The 8776-nt window shown below is 34.5% G+C and overlaps 1 pseudogene; it reads right to left on the bottom strand.

Annotated features, from left to right (window-relative positions):
- Positions 1–3410: 3410 nt before the first annotated feature.
- LOC118574382 lies at positions 3411–4160 on the bottom strand (annotated as a pseudogene).
- Positions 4161–8776: the final 4616 nt, after the last annotated feature.

Raw genomic sequence — 8776 nt, 5'->3', positions numbered from 1 at the left:
CCTAGTTAAACCTGTCTTAATACACTTTTTTGGCCAGGAGGACTTACTGCAGTCATGAAATATGTCATATTTAATGTATTTAGCCTTGGGTTTTTTAGGCATTAAAGAATGGTATAATTCCAAAGTATTAATCCAAGTCCTTTATCAATTCTCTGGCGGACATCCAATGCTCCCTGACTTGGTTCCCCAATTAATCATCATCTTTTTTTTACTCAGATTGCTCACAGCTGTGATCAAATGCTGGCATAGCTCCTAAGAAGGAGGGGCATACAAGAACTGTTATTGAGCAAAGAAAAGAAGCTGTCACACATCCTGTGTTTAGTTATAAAAAGTTTGCAAACTTAGAGTACTGGTTGCTGAATGAGTGAAAGAATTTCATTGGGAAGGAAATCCCACTATTTAGATGTTTATCACATTTTTGCCCAAGGTCGGGAGTCATACCAGTTAGGTAGTGAATATCAAGAGAGAATAATCCATTGCCATACTAGAGTAAAGGAGAAAAAGGAATTATTCCTTAATAGCATGCTGTTTTCAAGTTGATTTAGAAATTCATAAATATTCCAAGAGTCTGAGTTTCAAAAATGTTCAATAATTTGCCCAGATTTATACAGCTAGTAATTACAAATCTGAAGTTCAAATCTCAGTCAGTGTACTACTCTAGGTCTTAGACCTTTACCAGTCTCTCAATTCCTCATATTTTGTTTTATTTTTTATAGGACTGACATATGACATAAAAACAAAGCAAATAATTAGCAAGGATACATATAATGGCTACGGGAACCTTGGCCTTAACCTTGTGTAAGACCAGATGTTTTATGACATCATTCAGTTACTGAAGAAGAATTTCACCTAGCCTCAAAATCATTCTCCAAAACTTCAAATTCTATAGACTGTTGTTTTATGTCAATGGGTTGCTACTTTGAATAGGAGGATACAAGCTTGTGATGGTGTGGATTGTGGATTTCCACTAAAAGAACATTCCAATATCCTTAATAGTGAAGGAAGCATGAAGTTAATTCTGACATTTTAATGCATATCATTAGCTTTTCTCAGTCAAAAATATTTTTATAAAATCCGTTGGTATTTTAACTACAGCATTATATTGAAGTTTTCATTGGTTATTTAATAGATATTGTTAAATGCTGAGATACTGTTGTCAATTGATTGCCGCTGGAAGAGGGAGAGTTAAGTTTCCCATTAGAGTATGGTCCTGGTAGGTCAATCACACTACACCTGAGATTTGGACAGCACGAATTGGACTTAATGATTTTTATTTTAAAAAGCAAGAACACAAAGTTGGGTCTGTAGGTAAAGGGGTGGGTTTGGGGTGAATTGAGGGCTGATTGGATATGATCAAACTAGCACACAAAATTTTAAAGTTAATAAAAGTACTTTTTAAAAAGTTGAGTAAGTAGGCCCGCAAAATGGCTAAGGTAGTGAAAGCACTTGCTGCATGTGCCTGATGACCTGAGATGATGCCTAGATCCCAAAGTGGAACCAATGCCTGAAAGTGGACCTCCACATCTGTATCATGGTGTGCATGCCTACACACACACACACACACACACACACACACATGATACACATGCACACATTGTAACAATAATTTTTATTGATAAAATGGTGATAACTTTTTGATTAAATCTGAGCAGGTAACATACAGTAATGCCTTTTTTGTCTACAGAAGATTCCACACTCAAGAAAGCTAGGGACTAACAACCAAGTCTCTGGAAAACAGAGAGAGCTTACTTGTACTTGAAGGAAATCTGCCATGAGAAAGGCTCAATATGTTACTAATATTATTCTCCCAGAAATTAGAACCTTAAATGAAGGGGCTGATGTTCTTCAATCTGTCTTAAAATAGTGATCAACAGCATTGTGAGATATCTTTAGTATTACTCTTATGAAAAGATAGAACAATAAAATAACAAAATGGATAAAATGTGTTTTTATGTTTAAAATATATGAGTTTGTAGGCAAGGGAAGAAAGGAAATCCTCAGGGGAAAAGTAATGTAACACCAGCCAGGTGGTGATAGCTCACGAGGAAACAATTCTGCTTCTAAATTTTGGGCCTGAATAGAACTGAATGGGTTGAGATAATCTACCTAAAATATGTTGGAAGTCCTAGATTTTATTTTCTGAATGATCCAAAGAAACCCCACACCTGGGAATAATATTAATATGGGTTTTAGTGGTAATGCTTATAGGATCACTGGTGAAAAAACCCTTCACCAAAGGAATATACCTTCTACACAGTTCTTGAAGTGTTTTCATAGTGTAAGTTCAAAAAACATAGCATAAATAAAAGTAAGAAAGTAATACATTACTAGTGAATGAAATTCAGAGAAAATGAGCGACATTAAGGTCACAACAGTAGAAGTAGAAAAACATAAAAGGTTTTGTAAATTTGCTACTGTACTATCACTCAGATATAGTTACATGGTCTGGAGTTGTTATGACTTCATTATGTTTACAATCTATCATTAATTGAAGAAACAGACATTGTAAAAAATGACATTTTTATTTTTTATTTTTTAATTAAATTTATCATTCAGACACATGCTCTATTCTTTTTGATGCAACAATGACGACTTTACTGAACTTTAACTGGAAAGATTGTGAAGAAAGGATTTACAAAACATATCAGGCTGGTCTTGAGAGTCCAAGATTTGATTTAATCCATTTCATTGACTAAATGCTTCTATTCTGCATTTTACCAAACCCATTCTGTTCACAAACACCCATGTTTCTCTCCCAACCCACTTTCTTTTTCAGCTATATTATTGTTTTGTTTGATTTTGTTGGGCCTTCGTTTCTGCTGGTAGATGAAGAGTATTATTTTGAATACCCCACGTGTATTGTTTGGATAATTAACATTGTTAAAATGTCCATACCAAAGCTACTTATACTTTCATTTAATTTCTATCCCCATATCAGTTAGAGCAGGATTGGGAAAAAATTATCACAAAGCTCATGTGGAAACACAAAACAAACAAACAAACCACCTGTAAACAGTCAAACCAATCACAAACCAGAAGTGTTACATAAGCTTTCTTCAAAATATCCTACAAACTTTAGAAATAAAATAGTCTGCTAGTAGACTATAAATAGAACCTCAGATGCTAGCATAGCACAGAGAGCCTAGACTTATACCTGTGCATTTACTACCATCTATTTTAAACATTTTTTTCACATTGTTGAACATCAAAATTTTATTCCTAAAGCATGATCAATGTAAAGCTAAAACTTACAAGAACATTCAGATTCAGAAGAAAGTTGCAAAGTACAGTATCAATTTAACAACAGATTGGTCTTTTTTATATTACCTAGCACCATGACTTTCTTTGTTAAAACAACCAACTAAACAAATGAACTGCACGGCTATTTATTTTTTGGTGATTTTCACAGGTTATCCTTTGATATTGAGTTTGTCTGCAAAAATGTTTGATCTTCTTCCATTCTCAATGGCTGGACTTCGATGAATTTTCTCTTTCCTTTTGAGTTCTCGTGGCGCTGCATTCTCATAACCCACACTTCGCATTCTAGGGTTTTCTAGATTGTGTGGTCGTCCACTAGGCTTGTACTTCAAAATTTCATTTTGCCACTCATCATCAAAAGCATGAGCATCACTTTCATTCATATTGACGAACTCCTGATTGACCTCTTCATCTCCAGTCTTGTTGTTCTTGGACTTTTTAATGACATGAGCTCGGTCATGGATATCATGACCAACAGCCATTTTCACTAGACCACTGTCAGAATCTCTCACTGCTCTTCTGGTTTCTTTTATTCCTCCAGGCGACCTTTGGCAGTTCATCTTCTACTTTAGCATAGGTCATAACAGAGGAAGAACAAAACGAATGTCCATTTGGATCCATTGAAAGTTGACCAAAGTTTCTTTGTAACTCCTGAATACCATTTCCCATATTTAACATCATCCAATCCATTGAAAAGGGTTGACATCTGCATGAGTTAAGGAATCTTCATCACGTTCTCTATGATTATGTGTTCTTCCTCTACCATCAGAGATACTGAAGAAGTTTCTTCCAAAAGGCTCAGAGAAACTTCTCATCATGTGGCGCATACTTTCTCGGTATGCAAGAAAGGAATCAGCGAAGAAGGGGTCGTCCTCAAAGCTGCTGCTCAGCATCCAGAACATCGTGGCTCCGAGGCTGGCGGCGGGCGCGGGGTGGAACGGGCACGACTCTTAAACATGTTTTTTGTTTGTTTGTTTGTTTTCGAGACAGGGTTTCTCTATGTAGCTTTGCGCCTTTCCTGGAACTCACTCTGTAGACCAGGCTGGCCTCCAACTCACAGAGATTCACCTGGCTCTGCCTCCCGAGTGCTGGGATTACAGGTGTGCACCATCACGACCTGTAAATATGTTTTTTTATTGAAATAGAATTACATGCCTCCCCGAGTTCCCTCCTTGGAGCCCTCATTTCCCTCTGACTTCTCCCATATTCTCCCTCTCAAGTTAATAGACTCTTTTTCTTTCATTTTAATATAACAAATGTGTGTGTTTGTATGTATACAGACACAAATATACAAATACAACCTGTTCGATCATTTTTTTCTTGTTTGCATGTATGTAGTTTCAGAACTGACCTCTCTCCATTGGATTATCATTAAGAGAGAAAAAGGATCAGCCTCTACCATCTAATTTTTAATAGGGTGCTAATAACACGTATCATGTGATAGAGCTATACTATTCTTAGGTGTATATCCTAAAGATATTCTAAAGCAGCATAGTGTGGATATTTGCACATTCATATTTATTGCTGTACTATTCACTATTATAAATAAAATTATGACAATTTAAAGGAAAATAGATTCATCTGAGGTCATTATAAGAAAAGTAAGCCAGATTCAGACAACCATCACACACTTTTCTCATATGTAGAATCTAGATCTAAATTTACATATGTGTTTGGGGAGTATTAAAGTAGAAGGTAGACTAGTCAAATGGAAGAGTTCTAAACTGTGAGCAGAGAGGACAAGAAAGTGTAATGGAATATATGTAGCATGAAAACAGGAAGAGAGGTTATTTGGGGAGAAAAAGGAGTCCAGCAAGGGAAGGAAAAATGGAGCATAAGGGAAGGTTGCAATGGAGACAAATAAGACCAAAACATAAAGATATATACAGGTGAAATTCTAAGAATGAAGCCCATTACTTGTGTGCTTATGAAATTGGTTTTAAAATTAAAATACAAATCTGCCTTACTCCTTTTTTTTAAAGAGCAAACACAATTCAGTGGAGTCAGGTGAACAATGTGGCATTTATATACAGAAAAAGGAAAGCCACATATGCACCTGTCCCTCAACTCAGGAAGTGATCATTATCAAAACTAGTGAAGATGATTACTGGGTGTCTATTGTAGCAGACCTTCTCCTTCATTTATTCTAGAATGGACTGTAAACCTGAAGGGAGTATTACTTGTGGAATCTATTGAAATAAACATAGTTTTAGAATTTAGTTTTTTGTAGTTGCTCTTTTTTAAATATTTTATTAAAGAATGTTAAATTTCATTGTTTTCATACAATGTTTTAAAATGATGTAGCATTGATGGTACCCTCTTTACATTATATCTGTATCAAAAAGAAGTTTTTCAAGATAGAAAAGAAAAATGAAAAATGATATTTGCATAAATCCACAGAACAGTATTTAAGATGATCTTGATATACTTGGAATGGTAGGAAATTGAGGTTTTTGGATTTCATAAGAAAAAGCCAATACAGGTTTCCCACCTATTAAAGAAAAACATCATATGTTTTCTCATTTGTGGTTCCTTAATTTTCATCTAGATATATAAAATCATGTATGTATATATAATATGAAAGCAAAGCTGTCAGAGGAAATCAAAGATTGACTGGAAGAGGAAAGAATAAGGATGGCAGGAAGTATGGACATGCAAATGTACAATATAGATTCAGAAGAAAAGTTACTTTGCAAAGGAACATTTCTACAAAAGTCTCTTTTCTAGAAAAAGAATATTTTACTCTCAAACACTGAAGGAAAATTTTTGTAGGACCCAAATCTTTTCATCTATTTGGTTTTATAATTGCTTCTAATACTTTAAAAAAAAGTAACATAATGATTCAAAAGAGCAAATGCGTCACCACCATATTAGCCAACCTGGTCATGTTTTTCAAACCAAATGTCAGATCATGCCCTTGTTACCACTGAAATGAAACAGCCATGGTATAAAGCTTTATTATGTGAATAGCATTAATTACATACAAAGTGGTCACTGGACAATTCTGATGGCCCCAGTTATGGCACTGTTTCTGATTACTTCACATGAATGGGAAGATATAAATTGTGTTCTCAAGCACAAGTTTCAGACAGATGACCTATTAATGCATAAAAATCCCTATCTCTCCCAAATAAAACTTACTTACACTTCTTTAATTCTGTTTCTCCAACCTAAAACCACGACTTTTCACAAAACAGTTTTAAAAATTAAAAGCATGTCTGCTTTTTTCCAGATTTTCTTGTGAAGGTAGAAAATATTGCTTATGTCAGTAAAGCAACATGACATTTTTGGAATTGTAATTTTTCAAATACCTCTGTCTTTGGTAGACTCCAAAATATTTTCATTATTTTGAATTGTTACATAAATTCCTAGAATTTCTGGATGGTGATAATTTAGTTTCTAGTGATAGTTTCACTTTTGGGAGGGAAAAACTCAGTTTAACTAAAAAGAAATGTGTAAGTCTAAAGAAAAAGAGATCTAAAATTTGCCCCCAAAATTTCACTTGCAAATAAAGCAGTAGAAATGAGAACCTGACAGGAACGTATAGTCTTTCTTCCAGGTAATACCAAAGCCAATAGCAATACGCTAATATTTATTCAGTGCATACTCTTCCAGAATTTATGTGTATTATCTTATGCAAGCATCAATAAGGTTCTGTAAGGCATGTGTACTGATATGTTTATTGAACATTTTTTAATCACCATGCTTATAGGTAAAATTTATTTCTTTTTGGTTTATTGGGAAAAGTGTCTCCCATAATGCTCCCTCTGTGTGTGGTTCCCAAATTGAATCTGCCACCACCAAAAAAATCTTTGAGATTTGATTTTTGGAAATGTGTAAACATCCAGGATCTCCAGCTACATGCAAATGAATGGGAAAAACATGTTTCTATCATATTTAAATAGATAAAAAAAAAACCAACTGTCTTCTATTGTATCAAGAAGAAATAACCTACAATGTGTTCAAATCAATAGTATTTACTTGGTCATTTACTCTCAAGATGGAGTGGGCCCCACTACTCTTAGAGGGTAGTATTTGGGAACATTTGTGAACAACCTAAGGGACATTTGGGAACAACATTGTGAAGTGATTGTAAATCGCATTGCTTTTTGAGATCTTACCTCAAAAATCATGCAGCTCAATTTTCCTTGACTTCTATTTGTTTTCAGTGCAGAATAGCTGATATTCAAGGGAATGGAATTTAGATCCTCCTCTCCGTAGCAGATATTTCTAAGAATTTGCATACATTTTTACATATGCTGTCTTCATATGTATATATTTTATTTTATGTGTGGCTTACCAGCATATATGTTGTGTGCCATGGTTATGTCAAGTACCCATGGAGACCAGAAGAATGGCAGATCTCCTGGAACTATAGTTATACATGGCTATGAGATGCCATATAAGTGCTGGGAACTGAATCTAGGTCCTCAGAAAGAGTAATATATCATCTTAAACATTGAGCTATCTGCCCAGTCACTGCATATATATTTTAAAACTCCACATCATTCTTCCAAAATTACTTCCATCTTCAAAACTGTTGTTCTTTTTTCTACATTAGTTTTTTGCAAAGTACTTATATACATGCTATGTGAGCATGAATATGCATATAGGTGTGTGCATGTGCACACACACACATACAAACATAAACATACACATTCCTTTGCCTAATGAAAGATATATGACAATAGAAATTATTTATTTCATTTATAGCACCTACACAGTGCATGGCACATGGGTGTTCATTAATATCTGTTGAATGAATGGGAGAAATAATTGTTCTGTATTAACTTACATTATCTCAGTGCTAGTATTTTAGTATTCTTACATTTTTAATTGATAGTAGCTTTTGTAGTGCTTTCAGAAAAAAATAGAGAACAAATTAGGGAAACTTGATCTAAATAACCCAGTCATGAACTTGGATAATTAAAGCAAAAACTTTCTTTCCTATTGAATTGGAAATTATTTGCTTAATGCTCCAATAAGAACTTCAGCCTTTATTAATTCATATTTGCATCATCCAATTATTTCTAAAATTTAATTGAGTTGGCCTCCAATTAAAAAAATAAACGTGCATCCTCATGTCTCTGTAAAACAAAGAAATAAATGTATCTACAACCATCTAAACAAGACAGAGGAAAACATGTTGGTCATTGTGACAACTATTTAGTTGAATATAAGTTATACTGCAAAAGATTAATGCTAATGTCCTTCAAAAATGAGAAGCATGGTGTCAGAAAAGTCAATAGAATGGCTTGCCAGAGGTTATTTCCTGTCATTTCAATCAGTGTCGTGCTGCTTCAAGCATCAGGCAATAGCAGCTTCATTGTCCAGTCAGGCATGTTTTAACTTGACCAAACTAGAACAATTGCATTTTTCCATTACGGCATAGATTGAGGAGAATGTGAAAAATGTAGGCAAGTATGCAAATCTGTAACATGATTAACACTAGACATACACACAGATGCATACTTCTGGCTTTACTAGGTTTCTGACACTTCCTAACTCTAAACATGTA

The sequence above is a fragment of the Onychomys torridus genome, chromosome X, assembly GCF_903995425.1.
Source record: "Onychomys torridus chromosome X, mOncTor1.1, whole genome shotgun sequence".
In the NCBI taxonomy this organism is placed as follows: Eukaryota; Metazoa; Chordata; class Mammalia; order Rodentia; family Cricetidae; genus Onychomys; species Onychomys torridus.
This window is presented reverse-complemented; position numbering and strand designations above follow the sequence as displayed.